The sequence below is a fragment of the Odocoileus virginianus genome, chromosome 2, assembly GCF_023699985.2.
Source record: "Odocoileus virginianus isolate 20LAN1187 ecotype Illinois chromosome 2, Ovbor_1.2, whole genome shotgun sequence".
In the NCBI taxonomy this organism is placed as follows: Eukaryota; Metazoa; Chordata; class Mammalia; order Artiodactyla; family Cervidae; genus Odocoileus; species Odocoileus virginianus.
This window is the reverse complement of record NC_069675.1, coordinates 72,471,294-72,492,961: the sequence shown is the minus strand read 5'-3', so window position 1 is coordinate 72,492,961 and position 21,668 is coordinate 72,471,294. Positions and strand designations below refer to the sequence as shown.

General features: G+C 39.0%; 1 long non-coding RNA gene and 1 other non-coding gene across 2 annotated transcripts in view; one reads left to right on the top strand and one right to left on the bottom strand.

Annotated features, from left to right (window-relative positions):
- Positions 1 to 21,668, bottom strand: part of LOC139037180 (uncharacterized) — a 110,597-nt gene that overhangs the window by 71,368 nt on the left and 17,561 nt on the right. The gene's annotated exons all lie outside the window — the stretch shown is intronic.
- On the top strand, positions 13,421 to 13,492 carry TRNAW-CCA (transfer RNA tryptophan (anticodon CCA)). The gene has a single exon. It is a non-coding gene; the product is annotated as a tRNA-Trp (tRNA).

The following is a 21,668-nucleotide window of genomic DNA, read 5'->3' as shown; positions in this document are numbered from 1 at the left end:
CTCCTGCATTGGCAGGCGAGTTCTTTACCAGCTGATCCACCAGGGAAGCCCCAAGTGCTATCACAATAAGTTATAAAATGTCTGACATCCCTCTTGGATAATAAGCTCTTTGAAAGTAAGAACAATGTTAGTTTTGTTTATATTTTTATTGCAAGTACTTTATATGCTACATCACTGGGTTTATAATGGGTTCAGTAATTCTGGTTCAATAATTCTAGTTGGATGACTGAATTAGGATGAGCAAGTCATGGAGAAATTTGGAAAGTTTGTGGCAGAGAGAAACAGCCAGAGACAGAAGGGCAATCCTAACAACTCCCTGGATTGGAGTGAAGGGCCTTTAGAAGTATCTGTGGAATCTTGAAACTCTGTATTGGCTTCTTCAGTAGGGAAGAGGTAGGAAGTAGGAAGGAAATAATCTGGTCACAGATCGCCACCCATGTCCTCTGATGACCCTATGGTCATGCAACTCCTCCCCCAGGGCAGGCTGTATAAGACCTCATTCATAGAACATAGCAAGCACAATCACACACACACACACACACACACACACACACACACACACACACACATTCAGGTCCAGCTCTGCTAACCCGTAAATATAATCAAGTGGCTCTGACATTTCTTCACCCACTGATGGCTCTTTCACACAAGGTCAAGGGAGTCCCCTTAATACAAGAGATCTGCTTCCTTATTCACTTGTTCTTTCAGAAATGCACATTTCCAAGATAGAAATGTGCAGTTCCACTTCCAAGAGTGGGCAAGAACGATGAAGTGAGAAAGCAGGTAGGAAGAAAAGCTCATTTGCTAAGCTGAAATCCTATTATGTGTTGGGCTCTGTGCTGGAAACTTCAACTCCATAAACTCACCTGGGTGGACATCATAAACCCCAGTTTATAAAGGAGAGAGGGAGGCTCAGAGAGGTACAATTATCTGCTCCAAGCCGTGCATCTATAAGTAAGGTGGTGGAGGTTTCACCTAGGTCTATTTGATTCCAAAGCCTCTGTTCCCTTTCTACTTCATTAAATTGCCTCTTTTTTCTGGAAGTGGTATAAAATCAACACTCTTTCCTGTGTTCATGCATGTTGTCCTTTTATTCTTGTCTGTGCTAGACTGGCCCTTTAAATGAGCTGGCCCATTCTTCCTCTGCCGAGCAGCCAGCACACACACACAAATGCTGGCTTCAGACAATAGTGGCTTGCCAAGCAATTTCCCAGGTTATTTCTGTCTTGTATATTATCTATTAATCTGATTACTGTTCCCTGGTCCCTCAGATTTTTGGCTGCGGTCCCTCAGCTCAACCCTATTCTAACTGGTTTACTGACCATGGGCTTCCCACACTCCCTTGCCCTCCACTTGCTCTTCTAGATTTTGTGTTCGCTGCAATCACAGAATAGAGATCCTCTTCTTCAACTCCATTCCTAGTTTCAGTGAATAATCCACCTCCATCCTCAACAACTAAACCTACTGTCTTCCCTTGAATGGATGAAGGGCATTCAAAGGCTGCCCATCAATACAATGGCATGTGAGAGGAGAAGGGTCCTAGAACACAACCCAGGTGAACTCACAGTTAATACTGGCCTTATCACCAACCAGATATGTAGTGTGGAGGAGGGTACTAGTTTTCTGCTATAAAAATGAGGGTGTTACACAAAGGACTTATGAGTTTCCTTCTGGAGTTAACAGTCTATAAGTCTGTTAAAACAAAGATTAAAACAAGGATCTTTATAACACCATAACAGTTGTGTTTGCACTTGGTCATCATTTTTTTAAAAGGCATTGGCAATTTATAAAAGAAAAGCATCTCTTTTATATACTTGTTTGAACTTTTAAAAATTAACTTTAGGGAAATAAATCATACTGCTTGGATAATTACAAGTCTCTCCATTAGGAAATATAGTCTATCCTGGAAGCATTAAAGAGAAGAACAGGTAGTGTAGTACTGAGGCAATTCCTTGGAGAAGGAAACGGGAACTCACTCCAGTATTCTTGTCTGGAAGATCCCATAGACAGAGGGGCCTGGTGGGCTGTAGTCCATGGAGTCACAAAAAGTCAGACACTACTGAGCACACACACATATTTATTCATGTGCAAATAAATATCTCATTTCTTAAAAGTCAGATAGCTAATTAGTTATATAATATTTTGTCTTATAGGTTTATAGCATTTTTGCAGAAAATGTTTACTCTTTTTCAATAGTACTGGTCTGGAGAAAAGGTAGATAAAGAGTAAGTAAAATACATTCCACTTCTTCAACTTCAGTAAAACCAGTTCTGCAGTCATCAGTTTAGAAATTCCCCCTGAAATATCCAAACAGCCTGATATAACAGTTCAGTCATTGTCTGTGGAAGGCCTTGGGAAAAGTACACATAACCGCTTTGGGGTTATATCCTAATAGTTTCTCATTAATAGACTTGAAGGGATTAATGTCCCTGGTAATCTGCCTGGCAACTTGTATCACATCATTTTCCCAATTCAATGTTGTTCTCAATTATTTTTTAATCTCTTAAAAAAATCATTGAAATTCTACTTCTTCCATGAGACTTTTCCTGAATAACGGGAAAAAAGTGACTTCCCTTCCATGTGAGGTGAACGACCATCTTGCTTTGCCAGGACCTTCCCAATGTTATCACTGGAAGCCCATGTTCTGGGAAACTTTTCAGTCTTGGGAACTGTTCATCACTGATAGGGGCTAAATTGGGTCCCCTCCAAATCCTTATGTTGAAGCTGAACTCCCAATGTGATGATATTTGGAGACTGGGACTTAGGAGGTAATTAGGGTTAGAAGATGTCATGAGGGTAGGGCTCTCACAATGGAATTAGTGTTCCTTACACAGAGAGACACCAGGGAGTGCTTGTGCCCTCGTGGGCGCATGCTCTCTTTCTCTTTGCTAAGTGAGGACACAGCAGGGTGTCTGCAAACCAAGGAAACAGCCTTCATCAGAATCTAACCTTGCTTGCACACTGATCTTAGATTTCCAGCTTTGAGAATTGGAAGACATACATTTCATGGGTTCAAGCTGCCCAGTCCATGGAACTGTGTTATGGCCTCTGAGCTAACTAATGTAGTTACCCTAACTCCATGACCTCCCTATGAACATAAAAATTCTAAAAAATATTATTTTTATATGAATTTTTATTACCACAAATACACTTGGCATCACATGTTTAGGAGTGTATCCTGAAGGCTAGAGAGGGGATTAGTTGTTTGCCTGTTCCTCTAAACAGTTTTAGATCCCAGGGTCCCTTGTCCTTTGGTTATGTTGGCCAAAGCACTTCTGACACACTCTGTACATTTTGCTAATCCAGAGACAGGTGCTTGTATTGGGTGGACCCAAGTGGAAGTGAAAGTCACTCAGTCCTGTTCCACTCTTTGGACCCCTTTACAGTCCATGGAATTCTCCAAGCCAGAATGCTGGAGTGGGTAGCCATTCCCTTCTCCAGGGGATCTTCCCAACTCAGGAGTTGAACCCAGTCTCCTGCACTGCTGGTGGATTCTTAACCAGCTGAGCTACCAGGGAAGCCCAGATGGACCCAAGAATGAGGCTTATTTCACAGCTAGAAATTAGAAAAATGGAAAATCAGTAACATTTACTAATTCTCAGACATTTAATTTATCTGGCATCAATCACAAACAAGTATTTACTGCGATCTCCTTTGGTTGGCTTTTAATAGGCAGGAGCTCAGTATGAATATTTTTTTTAAAAAAAAAATTGTTTCTAATCCAGCTTTGGCACTTCCTAGCTGTCTGAACTGAATGTTTGCTTAATCCCTCTGAGTTTCAGTTTCTTTATCTCTAAAATGGATATAATCATATCTTCATTACAGGAAAGCTATAAAAATTAAACAAAGACTGGTGATTAGTGCATAGTGTCTTGTAAATATTAACTAAAGTATTATAAAATAAATAATAAACTTTGTAGGAGTAGCTATAGACAAGCATAGTATCTTTAAAATACTAATTAAACTTAATGAATGAAAGGCTTGTGCTCAGTATAATGAAGGACACAGAAGGAGAATAGAAACCTCAAGTTCTTGTTAGACCTATAAACATTTCACCCTCCTTCCTAGGCGTTGTTACCCACATCTGGATTCAGTTACCTTCTGTACTTCTAAGCTTCCAAAATAGATGACTCTGGTCCAGATTGCTCCTTGAAAGTCCTAACCCATATATTGAACTCCACTTGCATGACTGAAAAATCTCAGCTGGTAAAGAATCCGCCTGCAATGTAGGAGACCTGGGTTCAATGCCTGAGTTGGGAAGATCCCCTGAAGAAGGGAAAAGCTACCCACTCCAGCATTCTGGCCTGGAGAATTCCATGGACTGTATAGTCCATGGGGGTCACAAAGAGTCAGAAAGGACTGAGCTACTTTCACTTTCACTCGCAACAGTATCAAGACCAAATCCATTACCCTTCCTCTCTAATATGGTTCTATTTCAGTCTCTTCAGTGAATAACATCTCCTTCCAGCTTGCTGCTGCTGCTGTCACTTCAGTCGTGTCTGGCTCTGTGTGACAACATAGACGGCAGCCCTCCTCTGTCCCTGGGATTCTCCAGGCAAGAATACTGGAGTGGGTTGCCATTTCCTTCTCCAACCTTCCAACTTGTGTGCATGCCAAACACCTTGGAGCCATCCTCACCTTACTCTCCTTAACCTCCATAGCCATGCTATGACAGTCTTACTTATCTCACTTCCTACATCATTCCAACCCCTCCATCACCACTACTATCACCCTGTGTGGAGCTGTCAACATTTCTTCCCTGGACTACTGCAATAACTTTCTAAATGGTTTCTACCCTTCAGCTTGTTAATGTGGTGTATCACATTGATTGATTTGCAAATATTGAAGAATTCTTGCATCCCTGGGATAAAGCCCACTTGATCTTTTTAATATGTTGTTGGATTTTATTTGCTAGAATTTTGTGGAGGATTTTTGCACCTATGTTCATCAATGATATTGGCCTGTAGTTTTCTTTTTTTGTGGTATCTTTGTCTTGTTTTGCAGAGAAAGCCTTTGACAAAATTCAACACCTATTTATGATAAAAAGTTTTGAGAAAGCAGACATAGAAGGAACTCACCTCAACATAATAAAAGCCATATATGATAAACCCACAGCAAACATCCTCAATGGCAAAAATTTGAAAGCATTTCCTCTAAAGTCAGGAAAAAGACAAGGGTGCCCACTCTTACCACTACTATTCAACACAGTTTTGGAAATTTTAGCCATAGCAATCAGAGAAGAAAAAGAAATAAAAGGGATCCAAATTGGAAAAGAAGAAGTAAAACTCACTGTTTGCAGATGACATGATCCTCTACATAGAAAACCCTAAAGACACCACCAAAAAATTACTAGAGCTAATCAACTAAAGTTGCAGGATATAAAATTAATACACAGAAATCCCTTGCATTCCTATACACTAACAATGAGAAAACAGAAAGAGAAATTAAGGAAACAATCCTGTTCACCACTGTAATGAAAAGAATAAAATACTTAGGAATAAATCTACCTAAAGAAACAAAAGAACTATATATAGGAAACTATAAAATACTGATAAAAGAAATCAAAGATCACACAAATAAATGGAGAAAAATACCATGTTCATGAATAGGAAGAATCAATGTAGTGAAAATGAGTATACTACCCAAAGCAATCTATAGATTCAATGCAATCCCTATCACGCTACCAACAGTATTTTTCACTGAACTAGAACAAATAATTTCACAATTTGTATGGAAATAAAAAAATTTCGAGTAGCCAAAGCAATCTTGAGAAAGAAGAATGGAACTGGAGGACTCAAGCTGCCTGACTTCAAACTATACTACAAAGCTACAGTCATCAAGAGAGTATGGTACTGGTACAAAGACAGAAATATAGATCAATGGAACAAGATAGAAAGCCCAGAGATAAATCAATGCACTTAGGGACACCTTATCTTTGACAAAGGAGGCAAAAATATACAGTGGAGAAAAGACAATCTCTTTAACAAGTGGTGGTGGGAAAACTGGTCAACTACCTGTAAAAGAATGAAACTAGAATACTTTCTAACACCATACACAAAAATAAACTGAAAATGGATTAAAGATGTAAATGTAAGAGCAGAAACTATAAAACTCCTAGAGGAAAACATAGACAAAACACTCTCTGACATAAATCACAGCAAGATCATCTATGGCCCACCTCCCAGAGTAATGGAAATAAAAGCAAAAATAAACAAATGGGACCTTATTAAACTTAAAAGCTTTTTCACAATGAAGGAAACTATAAGCAAGGTGAAAACACAGCCTTTAGAGTGGGAGAAAATAATAGCAAAAGAAGCAATTGATGAAGAATTAATTTCAAAGTTAATTTCAAAAATATACAAACAGCTCATGCTCAATACTGGAAAAATAAATGGACCAATCAAAAAATGGGCCAAAGAACTAAACAGACATTTCTCCAAAGAAGACATACAGATGGCTAACAAACACATGAAAAAATGCTCAAAATCACTCATTATCACAGAAATGCAAATCAAAACTACAATGAGGTACCATCTCACACCGGTCAGAATGGCTGCTATCAAAAAGTCTACAAAAATAAATGCTGGAGAGGGTGTGGAGAAAAGGGAACCCTTTTACATTGTTGGTGCGAATGCAAACTAGTATAGCCACTATGGAGAACAGTGTGGAGATTCCTTTAAAGACTGAAAATAGAAGTGCCATATGACCCAGCAATCCCACTGTTGGGCATACACACTGAGGAAACCAGAGTTGAAAGAGATATGTGTACCCCAATGTTCATCACATCACTGTTTACAATAGCTAGGACATGGAAGCAACCTAGATGTCCATTGGCAGTTGAATGGATAAGAAAGTTGTGGTACATATACACAATGAAATATTACTCAGCTATTAAAAAGAACACATTTGAATCAGTTCTAGTGAGGTGGATGAAAGTGGAGCCTATTATACAGAGTGAAGTAAGTCAGAAAGAAAAACACCAATATAGTATATTAACACATATATATGGAACTTAGAAAGATGGTAACAATGACCTTATATGCAAGACAACAAAAGAGATACAGATAAAAAGTACAGACTTTTGGACTCTGTGGGAGAAGGCGAGGGTGGGATGATTTGAGAGAACAGCATTGAAACATTTATATTACCATATGTGAAATAGATCACCAGTCCAAGTTCAGTGCATGGAACAGTCCAAAGCCAGTGCACTGGGACAACCCAGAGGGATGGGATGGGGAAGGAGGTGGGAGAGGGGTTTGGGATGGGGGACACATGTACACTCATGGCTGATTCATGTCGATATATGGCAAAACCCACCACAATATTCTAAAGTTATTAGCCTCCAATTAAAATAAATAAATTATTTTTTTAATTTAAAAATGAAAATAAAAATAGCTTTCTAAATGACCTTCCTAAACTCTTCTCAAAACTCCTGCTCTTACCTAATCTTTTCTCAGATAGCCCATGAGTGACATTTACAAAATAAAACTAAGGCCAAGGGCTTGCCTGCTACAAAGCCTTCAATGGTTTCCTGTTGCTCATAGACTAAAGACCAAAATTGTTCACTCAATCAACAAACATGACCTGCTTGAGCCCTGCCATCTTTGCAGCCTTGTCTCACAGCTGCCCACACCCTACTTTCCAAATCACGTTGATCTTCTGGTTTCCATCATGAAACTTCATGTGTTTGCTGCTCCCCATGGTAAGAATATTCTATCTCTCCTCTACCCTTTCCTAAATAATTCTTGATCATCCTTTCGATTTCAACTCAAAAATTACTTTGTCAGGAAAAAAATCCTCTAAGTACTTGAGATAGTCACCATTTATCCTTGGAAAAGCATTTAAAATAGTTTTCAATTTCATACCTCTTTCAATCACTTATGTCAGTGTTCTTCACTGGACCATAAGTTCTATGAGGGCAAGTGAACATTTGTTTTTGCTTCACTTTGTGACATGGACCCTATTCCAATCTATGACACATAGTAAGTGTTCAATAATGATCTTTTGATGAGAGAGTGAACAGATGAGTGAGTGAACAAACAAAATAAATATTACAGCCAGATCATCACTAAGTGTCTGAGTACCTGGCAAAGGAGAATAAGCAGAAAGCTATGGAGGGTGAAAGTATTTCCCCGAAAGTCAATGAACAGAGGAGGGAATGATGAGGATGGTGGGATCAGAAACAGAATTGAGATAAATAAAGATGTGTGGATGGGGAGATTGTTTTCCAGGTTTTGACATCAAAGGTCAAAAGTCTTGGAGGCTGAAATATGCATTTCACATACAGAGAAGAGTGAAGAGACCCATATCCAACCACAGGAGATGGAGTGTGTGTAGTTAAAGCGACCAGAGAACAGGCAGTGTGCCCATTTCAAAGTCTGAGGAATGCACATCATTTGTCTTTATTTCCAGCTATGATTGGTGTTTCAATTGGATGGTTTAAATTAAAGCAAAAACTGAAAGTTTTCTGGATAGACAGGAATGAGCAAAAGTTTTTTTGCAGGGAAAGACTGTCATCTGTTTGTTTGGGTTGATATGGGCTTTTGTCTCACTCTATGGAGACAAATGACTCCATGTCTTTCCGCCAGTTACATTATTAACTGTACTGGCATTTTATTTCTAAGTCAAGGGATAATCTGAGGCCAAACAAAGTGGAAGCACTGAGAAGAGGCCTTGCCACGGTTGCTGACTACCTGACATTTCAGAATGAAGAATCATTGCCTCGGAAATATTCCGAGCACTTCTTCTATACCCCAATCAGGGAACTGTTATAGTGAGACTCAAGGGTAAGTTTGTTCAATCCCCTATCTCACCACAGGTTTAAGGAATTATATCCAAGCATCTAAAATAATTAAAACCAACTCCTCTCATGATCACTGACAAAGACGTTCTGGTACATAGATGGACATCAAAATAGTATCTTATGCTGCTTTCCAAATGAACTGCAGGGGCTACATTTTATGACATGAAGAGTACTATGAATTGAGGAGGAGGAAAAGTTATGGTGGAAACAGTCATGGCTAGAAATCATAAGATATCAAAGACAAGATGCAGAAGTTTTAATACCAACATGGTCCACAGCACAAATTGCCAATGAAGAAAAAGGCCCAATTAATTGAGGAGGATAAGAATGAAGGATCATAGGCTACAGTGAGAGTGATGGGGAGCACGTGACATGTTCAAAAGGGGAAAATTAGGTTGCTTTACACCAGTTTTAGTGACATTAGATGTTCTCAGTGTAAGTAAAATTCCCATGCGCTGGAGCCCTGACTCTGAGAAGAAAGTATGAGTTCAATCAACAGGATTGCTTGGGTCAAAAATGTTACTGTAAACACCCATGACTTTGTGCCAGAGTATGACAGGACTCAATATCTTTATTGTCTGTTCAATATCTTCACTGATGGTTGAGATGACGGAATCGACAATGTGCTCATCAAATTTGCAGACTATACTAAGTTGGGCAGATCTGCTAATACTTCCAAAGACAGGAATAAAATTCAAAATGATCTTTTGATCAGTCAAGATGGAGTGACTCTACAGAGGATCACTGTGGGGCAAGGAAAAACAAACAAGGATTCCAAGATGCCCAAAGCTAAATAAAAACCTCCCAGGCTCAGAAGTCATACTCCTCTCACCCTTCTCTTATTCAGAACTTCTTGAAAGCTCTAGATTACACTTTGAACACAAAATCTTAAAAGAGATGTGAGCAAACCAAAAATGTTTAGAAAAGCACATTAGACACTTAATCAAAGGGAAATGACAAGTTACAGCCAAGCATACAGAAGGTGCTTAGTAATTATGTATTCAATGAATGAAGAAGAAGGAAGAAGGAAGTGAAGGGAGGAGGGGAAAGGAAAGACAAAAGAAATAGTAGCACAGAAGAGAACAGTTGAGATTGCTACCTGCTACTCAGGTAAAAACTTCTGTAACCTTGAAGAGAAGAATCAACACGGGGCACTGGAAAGAGCAGATATTCATCAGATGAAAAGAGGAACTGCACCAACTGTTGTCTCGGAGTCTTTCTCAGCCTAGAAATGTTATGATGCATGACTTCAGAGCTGGTATTGGTGCCACTGGGTATAAATGAGAATGGCACTCAGGAGAGGCAGCCCCAGTTAAGGAGAAGCACTAGGATCAGGTTTCTCCTCCTCTCCCTGTTCTCCCCACATATGCCTCCCCACTCCTACACTGCATTTATCAACCTTTCTTCCCACAATTTCACAAGCCGCCCACACCTTCTCCACATTCTGGACATTACTTCAAAGTTAAGAAAAACACAAATAAGGAGTCAAAAAGCTCACCTATAATCCGACTCAGAACTGAGGGCAGCCAACATTCCGTTGACGGCAATGGTTTTCAAACTTGGCTGCATAATATACTCATCTGCAAAGGCTGGAAACTTCTCTAAGACCAGACCAGAATTAAGACCATCAAAACTGGATTACCAGGCAGTGGGTCCTCTGTGGTGGCTCTGTGCCTTCCAAATTCTAGTTTTGCTGGCTAAAACTAGGCTTTTCCATTGATGATGTCTAACTCCCTCAAAAGATACCAAAACAAGACTGAGAATGTCATAATAAAATTATATAACCCAACTCTCAAGGAGGAAGCTGTCATACATACTATTGGGGGATTATTGAGTTATAATTACACTGTTATACTCAGTAAGTAACAGTTACTGCAATTTTTTCTCATTGTTGTTATTGCTGTGAGTTAGATGTTTTGGCCTCCAGGTTAAAATGTTTGTGGTGAGGATGTGAGTGCTGACAGATGAACCACACAGAGTGGCTTAAGGTCTTGGCAACCCCTCAGCATTCCCCTTGGTCATGAGAAGGCTTCTTGATGACACCTAGCTGAAGCCAATAGGAACGAAGACTCATAATACTGTCAGCAGTGTTTATTTGTCATTCATCACAGCATAAGTCATCAGACAGTCAGGATCCAAGAATTGGTCAGAAGGGGCTCACGCAGAAGAAATCATTGTCCCAGGCTGCCAATGAGACTAGCTGGCCTCAGCGGCTATATTTCTCAGGTGCCAGAGAGGAACACACTGTTTGTGACGTCTTGATTATTAATCACACAGCATGGGGAGCCTGTGCAACACGTAATGAGTTTAGTAACTGAGATTTGTGGTGACGACCCTAAACTAAAGCAGAAAATATCAAAGGCGGGTCAATAGTATAGATTTCTCCCTTTTCAACATTGTCTTAATGATCACAAAGAGGGCTGTTCTATTTAATTTTTTTTTTTTTTTTTGGTTACATTCCAGTTGGTGTTTCATGTTGACCTCAAAACAATTTATTTAATAGGAACATCCCCAGAAGTACAGATAATAAGTACAAGGGCTGATGTTCTCACAGGCTATTTCCAAAGGAGATGGAGGGGGTGTGTAAAGAAGTGACGGCCTCTCATCTTTTTCAGAAAAACAACCCATTGATTTTTGTCCTGAGTCAAATCAACATAATTCTGCCGCAAAATGCTCTTGAAAATGTTTCACAGCCACTCAGAAAAGAGAACAAATGCTTCTTTGTTCCAACTTTGGAATGCAAACTGTGTGCTTAGGCACCGCTGCATCCTGGGGTGTATAAACACAAGAGGCTTCAGTTGGCTTTTCCACTTAAAGGATTTGGTCTAAACTGAATGAAGTATGGTGGGTTCCTAGGAAGGAACTTAGAATGGGGAGGTCAAAGATCATACCAAAGTCATCTTGTGTCCTTTTGGAGAAATGTAACCAGGAAGTTGGAAAGAATTCCCAATCTATCTCATCTTCTCCCAAGCCACTGCTCCCACCCCTTGCAGCAAAATGCAGTTAGGAGAGGACTGGGGATCCAAGGGCCATTGCCTCACTGTTTACCACATGCTTAATTATGAAGCTCTTATTTTGTTATGCAATCAGGGAAAGCAAACCATCATTGACAAGAGACGCTACCCCAAAAGTTCATCCCCGAGAAGTGATTGATGCGTTCCCATGAGAAGAAGACTCTCGTTCCAAGCCCATGGTTGATAAACACACTTATCTCACTCCCCATGGTGGAAACACACAGATTTCTGGAGTCAGAGAAGTAGCACAAACCAGGAGCAGGCTCCCCTGGGGCCATGGGCAAGGCCAGTGGCACCAGGAAGAAGCCAAGCCTCCAGGTAGGGCTGCAGCCATTGCATCACAGGCCCATTAGGAAATTTGTCACTGCTGTCATGGGGTGAGTGTCCCCAGAGGGACTGACACTCTCAGTTGCAGCCCCACACACAGACACACAGTTATGCCAGTACCTGGGGACCTCAGGCCAGAGGTGACAGGGCAGTGGAAGCACCAGGAAACTTCAGATCACCTTCCAGATTCAAGGAGTTATCTGTGCACTGAGGGGCTGATGGGAAAATAAGGGCTCCTGGCCCCTGCAGTTCTGTTTACAGAGTTTGAAACGCTCTCATCTCTGCAAAATTCCTTGGCAAGATCAGGACCCAGCAGAATTATAATAAGGATAAACCACAGGCACAGGTGGCTCTCTCTCCTCTGTGCCTGGGTCCCTAGTACTTGCAATTCCAAACTACAGGCTATGCAGCAGGAGGACTGAGCAGTCTGCTCAGTCAGTCTCCTCCTTTGCTGCGAACCCTTTAATGACTCCATGTCCGGGAATTTTCTCAGGCTTGAGATTTTTAGCACAACTGAACACAGCAACCCCCAAAACATTAAAAAGGCAACCAACTAACCCACAGTCAGCTGAGTATCTACTTTGAGAGCCTATATTTGCTTATCTATGTGTTAGTAGCTCACACATGTCTGACTCTGTGCGACCGCATGGACTATAGCCAGTCAGGTTCCTCTGTTTATGGGATTCTCCAGGCAAGAATACTGGAGTTGGTTGCCATTCCCTTCTCCCGGGGATCTTCCTGACCCAGAGATTGAACCCACATCTCTTGTGTCTCCTGAATTGGAGGCAGATTCTTTACCATCTGAGCCATCTCCTATATGGAGAGATGAAAGGAGAGTTGAAGGAGAAAGACTATTCCAAAGTGTGGTCCAGCAGTTCACACTCTAAAATGCAACATGACAGTTTAGTCGATGAAATAATTTGGCCACTGATTCCCCACTGGCTCCCACAGACATCATATCCAGTATGATCTCCATCATTCAATAAACATTTATTAGGCACCAGGTAATCAAATCAGAATAAAACAAACATTCTTCATCTACCAGTCAGGGCTCTTGGTTAACGATAACAGAAGTGATGGCTTATACTAGGCAATGTGAACATGTAGATGAAGAGACAGCATTAGGAAATGGGCAGGAACCAGAACCAGAGGCAAGAGCACAATACAGGGATAATCTAGACGGGACACTACTGATGTCACCGATGGACTTCAGTGGCCACTACTGAACCAGAGCAATGGTCCCACCATTTGATGGCTCCTATCATCACTATGGGCTTCCCTGGTGGCTCAGAGGTTAAAGCGTCTGCCTCCAAAGCAGGAGACCTGGGTTCGATCCCTGGGTGGGGAAGATCCTCTGGAGAAGGAAATGCAACTCACTCCAGTATTCTTGCCTGGAGAATCCCATGGACAGAGGAGCCTGGTGGGCAAAGAGTCGGACACGACTGAATGACTTCACTTCACTTCATCATCACTATGGCTGGAACCAATTTCAATTGCCTCTCATGACAAATATTAATGCTCCAAATTAAGGATATAGGTAGGATCATGCAATCAGGAATTTACATCATGTGTCCATGTCCCAATGTTAGGAGCGGGAAAGGACTATATTCTATATATTCTGGCCCCTGTAGTCAGAAGCAGGACCTCTTGTTGTGACATACAAGATGATATATTCTACCAGAGAAAGAGTGTTAAGTTTTCCAGTGGTCAAGAAAAAAAAAAAAAGGGAAAGAGATGTCTGCTCAAAGCTTCAGAATGGAGTTGGAATTGGGAATGGAAACCTGATTATATATAAATGCACATAACTGTGACACCAGCAAAGTACATGCTACACATGTTACATGCTCACATGATACAGGTGAGGTTCTAGGGACAGATCTTGGCACCTAAAGAAAGAATATACTACTCTGGGTAAGGACTAGTAATTTGAATTATCCAAATTTCACATTGAAATAATGTTTACCTGAACCTGGAATGAAAGATGGGCTTTCAAAAGATTTAAAAAGATATTCCCGGGAAGAAATACCTCCTTGTAGTATTAGAATATAAAATAAAATTTTGTTGGGGAGAGGTGTGGATGAGTAGACAGATGCTTTGTCTATAGGTTGAGAGCTTCTGCCAACTTAACTTTTCAATAAATAAATGGTCTTTCCAAAACAGAACAAATTCACATGATACTCAGGGAAAATGATATTCATCACCAGGGCAAAAATAGAACAGGAAAAGTTATACCTCATCAGGTTCATCTTAACTTCATTCATATCACAAATAGGATGTTAATAGAGGCGGAATACGTAGCCTCTTTGCTTTGCAACACACTAGGCACTTGTTTTGCCACCAGGAATAAACACAGACTGAACCAAATGCAAAAATGTTGACTCATGACTGAGTTTGGTTTCTAGGATGTTGAATGGGTTGAGAAACTGCATACGATCAATTAAGTTGGAGTAATTAATCAATTTCACTAGGGCTGAAGGAAGATCTATTATAGAACTTTTCTGTGAGGGAAAGAAACTCTTTCCATAATGTGCCAAAATACACAACATGGCCATCAGCACTGGCATCTAATTAATTTGTTTTCATCACATTTCTATAACTACTGTTAGAATTTTAGTTATGAAAAGGGAACTGAAAATTCAAATTCAAGGCCAGGAATTTTTCTTACATAGAAATGTAAGAATTCCCCTGTCCTTGTCTAAAAGAGGGTGACCTAATGGCAAAAAGTCTAAAACAGTAGGCACAAGAAATATGTGAGGAACAGTATATGAAGAGTGAGATTACAAGGGCTGGAAGCTATGACTCAAGGGGAACATGGAATTTTTTTCAAATAGCTGATGGATTATACGATAAAACTGGCAAAAATTAAAGTAATCCAGTATGGATTCAGCTATAAATAAAGAAGAATTGCGACCATTCAAGCAGAATTTGGATAATGATCTGTTGTTATGGTGATGACTACTGAAGTTCTTCAAATTTCAAAGCTGAAATGACCAGATGGGATGGCTACATGTCGATTTGTCTAAATCTAAAGGTCAGCACAAGAACATTTATATAAATAATTTTGAAGAAAATAACTACTAGTTGACTAAATGAATGGATGACTCCTGTATAAAGATTAGGTGAAAACAGAGCAAAATCTAAGTTTCTTCAGATTAAACCATAGTTGCATAAGTGTTTGTTGCCATTGTTTACTTGCTACGTCAGTCATGTCCCATTCTGCAACCCCAGGGACTATAGCCCTCAAGTTCATCTATCCATGGGCTTTCCCAGGCAAGAATACTGGAGCGAGTTGCCATTTCCTTCTGCAGATCTTCCTGACCCAGGGATTGAACCTGTGTCTCCTGCATTTGTAGGCAGTTTCTTTACCACTGAGCCACCAGGGTCAAGGACCTAAAATATCCTATGCTTTTGGAGTCATCTAATTATTCCTAGAGGTCAAAATAAAGTCATTTCTATAAACCACTTCTGAAGAATAAAATGTTCTTTGGATAAACAATTCTTCCATGAAGATCAGATACATATGCATCAAGATCTTTGGTTCCCAGGCTGTTATCTAAGTGACATTAACTATCCTCACTCCTATCCTTTCTCATCTACTCTTCTGCCTGCCCAGCCCTCAGTTATTCTTTCATAGTCACTTTAGCCTCTGAAGATAAGTGAAGTACCATATTGCCTCAGAACTTTTGTACTGGTTGTTCCCTTTGACAAGAACTTCTCCCCCAGAGAAGAATCCCTTTTTTCCCAATCTCACCTTCTTGGGATGGCTTTCTCTGATCACTCTATTTAAAACTCCCCACCACAACACATTTAACACATACACACACCTCCCACACACCTCCCACACACCTCCCAAGTATACATACACAGCAGAAACCAATCTCCTTATCCTGCTTCTTAATTTATATATACTTCTCACCTTTTACTTTTACAAATTACAGTGACTACTTCCCTCCCCAGTTTAGAATATAAGCTAATATAATTGAATATATTAAGAGTTTCTCTGGTTTATACATTAATGAAATCCTCACCCCCAAAAGAGTACCTTGGACACAGTAAACCTCAATAAATAATCATTGAATAAACTGACACATACAGATTTGATGATAATTTACTGAAGTGAGGATTTGATATCAGCATGATAACCTGTAAAATACACTTGAGGTAGTATGCATTAAAAGAATTATAATGAAAAGTAGACATGAGAAGTCAAAAATTGAAAGAAAGAAACTACTTGTTAAACATAAAAGGAAAAGCTAGCACAGTGTTTAGAGGGAAGTGTATATCCTTACATTAGATAAGAGGAAAGGCTGAAAATGAATAGTCTAAATATTCATCTCAAGAAAGAAGATTACATATTACAATAAGCTCAAATAACTTAGAAAGGAAATAATAGAAATAGAATTAGTCAAAATGGAAGACGAATACAGAAAGTTTTAACAACGTTAAAATTGGTTCTTTGAAAATACTAAATGTATTTTTTAAAGAAAAAAGAAAAGTCTTTATTAAAAGTGATCAAGAAACCAAGGGAGAAGATACTAAAAATCAATATTCAATGAGGAGTACAGAATTCAGTATGAAAGATGAAAAAGGGGAATACTAAATAAACCTATTCTAAAAATCAAAGTTAGACAAAATAACTATTTTCTTGAAAATATTATAAGAAATAGGAGCTAAAAATATGAATAACATAGACCAAAATTAAAAGATAAAATATAAATGAAAGTCAAGAAAGGAAATAAAATGAATTCAAAATAGAAAAGTAGAATTGAAATCCACCCAGAAGGCAGTAAAGAGCAGGATTGATTTTGTGAAAAATCAAATCAGACATTTAGAACCTGAGAATTTCCCTGACAATGTGGAGAAAAATAGAACAGAGATGGAAAATAATGAAGGAATGGATAGAAATACAGACTCACTATAACAAAATATGCATTCTAACTTAAAAGTGAATGTATTATAATGAAGTCATAATTAAGGTGATTTTTTTTAAGTCTTGAGTTGAAACTGATGATGTGTATTGATTAACAGGGCTCAGACTAAATTCTTGGTAAAAATCAATGAAAGGAAAGAGCCACATCTAGTAACCTGCTGGTAATTATCTTAAACTGTCAGTAAAAAAAAAAATACTAAATCTTTAAGCAAATATGTAGGAAAATGTACGTTACAAAGGAAGAGAAATCTGTTGATCTCTAACATCTTTTTTATGTCAAAAATATAAAATACCTTAAGTATTCAGGGAAAAATATTGAAACCTAATGATTACATGCTAAGTTGTCTTTCATGTCTTAAAGCCATAAAGAGTGAGGCAAATATTTGAGAGATTCAAATACACAGCACTGATGGGCCTAATCCCTTGGAAACAATTATTTAAAGACTTACCAAGTGACTCCAGGAAAAATCCAATGAATAAATCTCAATTGAGTCTGTACATGTGTGCTCAGTCATGTCCGACTCTTCGTGACCCCCATGGACTGTAGCCCACCAGACTCCTCTGTCCATGGGATTTCCCAGGCAAGAATACTGGAGTGGGGTGCCATATCCTCCTCCAGGGGATTTTCCTGACTCAGGGATCAAACCAGAGTCTCTTGCAGTCAGGTTCTTTACCAACTAAGCCACCAGGGAAGCTCCAAAACTAAGAAGGTTATAATATTTTTCAAAATGGCAACTTTTTGTTGCTTAGCTGGACCTCCATTTCAGAATCAGTTTATTTATGTGTCTAAATTTAGATTTTGTATCCCATGTACAAAGCTGAACCTGCTTTTCTTCATGGAGCTACTCCTCAGCAGATTTCTTTCTTCTCCAAGAACCAGGTAATTTCCTGGAGATATACCCTTTCTAATGGTGACAAAGACCACTAACAATGGTTATGGTACTTATGTTTTTCATCTACTACCAAGATAATTACAAGTCTTTCTCTCCCATCTGCAAAATCTTCCAACTACAAAATCAGAGAAGCAGTTTTAATATCAAGATAATTAAATAACTGATTTTTATAATTTAAACTCCAGTTTAATAGCTCAAGTAATTTTTTTTAATATTATGACACAGCAATAAAAACTAACCAGAAGTCAATATTATACCAAGGTTCTCTTCATTTCCCCTTTGTTCTATGAATTATAACTGATCTGTGTTCACTATGCTTTAAAATCACCACATAGTGTAAAGATTTTACATAGTGTAAAATCACCACATGTAAAATCACCATATTAAACTCCAAAGAAAGAAAGATTTTCAAGAAAACACACAAAAAATTTCCTAGCTTGTCTTTAAGTAATAGAACTGATTTTGTTGTCCTTTGTATTTTCTACATTCCAAATTTTTTTCTTTTTGTATAAGAAATATTAACGTTTTAAAATATCACAAGGAGACTAAAATTATTCAAATAAAAGAGTGGATATATGTATATGCATACAACACTGTAAATCAACTATAATCCAATAAAAATACCTTTAAAAAAATTTTTTTACAACTCACCAAAATGTTCCAGCAGTTATTTAGTAGCACTGTGATTAAGGATGAACATTTTTCTTCCTTCAAGACTTTGTAGTTCCTAAATTTCTGTGAATAATGTGTTCCATAAATTTATTTTCATAATGTGCAATTAATTTAATATTTATTTTAATAACAAAAGAATAATTATATTTATGTGAGAACGGGTCCCTGAAGGAAATAAAGGACACTCACAAAAAGATTTACCTGAAAAACCTATCTTTTTATGAAGAAAAGTGAAAAGTAAAAGTCACTTAGTCGCATCTGACTCTGAGATCTGTATGTAGTCCATGGAATTCTCCAGGCCAGAATACAGAGTGGATAGCCTTTCCCTTCTCCAGGGGATATTTTCAATCCAGGAATCAAAACCAGGTCTTCCATGTTGCAGGCAGATTCTTTACCAGCTGAGCCACAAGGGCAGCCCAAGAATATGGAGTGGGTAGCCTATCCCTTCTCCAGTGAATCTTTCTGACCCTGGAATAGAACCAGAGTCTCCTGCATTGCAGGCAGATTCTTTACCAACTGAGCTATTATAGGTTTATCTAAAATGGGCTTTTTAAAATAGGGATTATTTAAAGTGGTTTGGGCAGTTTTAGGAACTAACCTGGTAAAAATAGATGAAGGAACCACATCTAGTAACCTGCTGGAAATTACGTTAAATTGTCAGTAAAAAAAAAAAAAAAAAAAAAATTTAGCAAATATGCAGGAAAATATGTGTTACTCATCAAGGGACAAGAATCTGCTGATCTCTAATATCTTTTTTATGCTATGTCTAAAATATAAGATACGTAAAGTTTTGAAGAAAAAAGAATATTGAAACCTAATGATTATAATGAATGCTAAGATACCCAGGGGTGGGGAACAGAAGATAGCTGTTCACACTCATGATACTGAGGGAGCAAGGAGAAGAAACAGTGTTTCTTCAATCCAGGGAGAGCTGAAACCAGGCAATAAAGACAATTTGACATGTGCCGTGGATGGAGCAAAGTCACCACCAGATGTGTAGTGGGGACAGAGAATGCAGAAAAGACTCTGCCTTTCCTCTCTTCACTTTGAGATCCTCCCCATGTTTCCCATTGCTTGAACCCAAACAGAACAATGGGCAAGAGAGCCTACAAGACTCAAAGCATAGAAGTCAGGCTTCTGGAGTGCAGAGCAAGACACAGAGAGTGGAGAATGAACCTGGATGAGCAGATGGGCAGAGGGATCAAAATAACTAGTACTATCCTCTATGTCTACAACACACCCACTGAGAACATCCTGAACTTTTTACCCCATCCTCAGACCCCTAACTCAAAAACTAAATTAGCTTTTGGACTCTGATCTCTTTTATCTCTGTTGTACATAAACCTAGCTATTCTCTGCTGTTCAAAGAATAAACTGCACTACAATTATCCAGATTCAAGCTAATGGCTTGACTAGAATGGCAGCAGTGACATGGGTGAGAAGTAAACCAGTCCTGCCTCTATTTCAGAAGTAGAGTCCATAGAGTTTGCTAATGGATAGATGAAGACTATGAAACAGGAATGAGTCAAGGGTGACAGCAAGCTCTGATGGCCTAAGCCATAGGAAAAACAGTCCCAGCACTAACGGAGAGGAGGAAAAGATCACACATACTGAGATTTCTATTAGACATCCAAGTGGAAATATTGAGTAGTCAGATGGATATTTACATATACAAGTGTGGAACTCAGGGAGAAGGTCTGTGCTTGGAGTATAAATTTGGAAGTCACATTTTGTACTTGGTGTGTGAAAAAATGGAGTTGAATAAGATCATGAAGAAATTAAGTGAAAGACTGCCAAACCCTGCAACATTCTAACGTTAAGAATGCAGGGAGACAGACTTCCCTGGCGGTCCAGTGGTTGAGAATTCACCTGCCAATGCAAGGACGCAGGTTCGATCCCTGGTCAGAGAACTAAGATTCCACACGTCTCAACACAACCAAGACCATGTGCCACAACTACTGAGTCACTTGCTCTGGAGCCCGCATGCTACAGTGAAGATCCTGCATGCCACAGCTAAGATTTGATACAGCCAATAAATAAATATTAAAAAAAAGAAGAAGGAGGAGGCAGAAAGATAAGAACCAATAACAAAGACTGAAAAGGAGCAGCTTGTGAGACTGGAGGAAAACTGGGAGGATGTGTTTTACGTGGAAGCCAGTTTAAGAAAGGAATTATCCAGAATCCAGGAGGAAGAGGTAAACAACTGTAGATGTTGTTTTAAGTTCAGCAAGCTGAGAACTAGGACGTAATTGTTGGATTTATTAAACAGGGGTTCTTCTTGAGCTTGTCAAGATCATTTTCATTGGATTGATGAATGTGGGCTCAAAGGAGAACAATAGGAGAAAAATTGGGGGTAGTGTATATCACAGACAATTCTTTTGAGATTTGTTGTAAAAGGCTGTTGATGTGGAAAGTGGGGGTCAAGGTTTACATGTTTATTTGTTTTAAAGATGGAAAAAATAATGGGATGTTGGTCTATGGTTGGAAAATACCCCGTTCTCTAGAGTGGGATATTCCTCAGGGTATCCGATATCTGACAGCATTTTCTGTGGAAAAATATGTATACATACACATATTTATTCATAAATTCCCTTAAGATTTTGAGAACTGGTCTCTAAGGAGCTGATTTTAATCTTTGCCATCTACAAATTAGACCTTAGAGAGTAGAAAGATAAATAATATCTCTGATGTCTTACAGTATCAATTGATGTTGGCCAGCACTGACAGTTCCTAGTAATTGAAGAACCCATGATTGACTTACTTCTGCCTCCTCTAACACTCTGTTTCTGAAACATGAGGAACTCCTGGAGCGAACGAGGCTGAGCAGAGAGAGATGGGAGCGGAAGCCAAACATGACTTCCAGACAATTCCTACTTCAATGTCAAGTTGACTGCACTTTTATGCTTTTGATGTGATCACTTTCCTGCTTCCCAGTGAACATCTCCACTTCATCTTCGTGCAATGAGAGTAAGAGGAAATGCAGTAAATCATGGTGGCTTTGGTTTCTCTCTATTTTTCTGAATATTTTC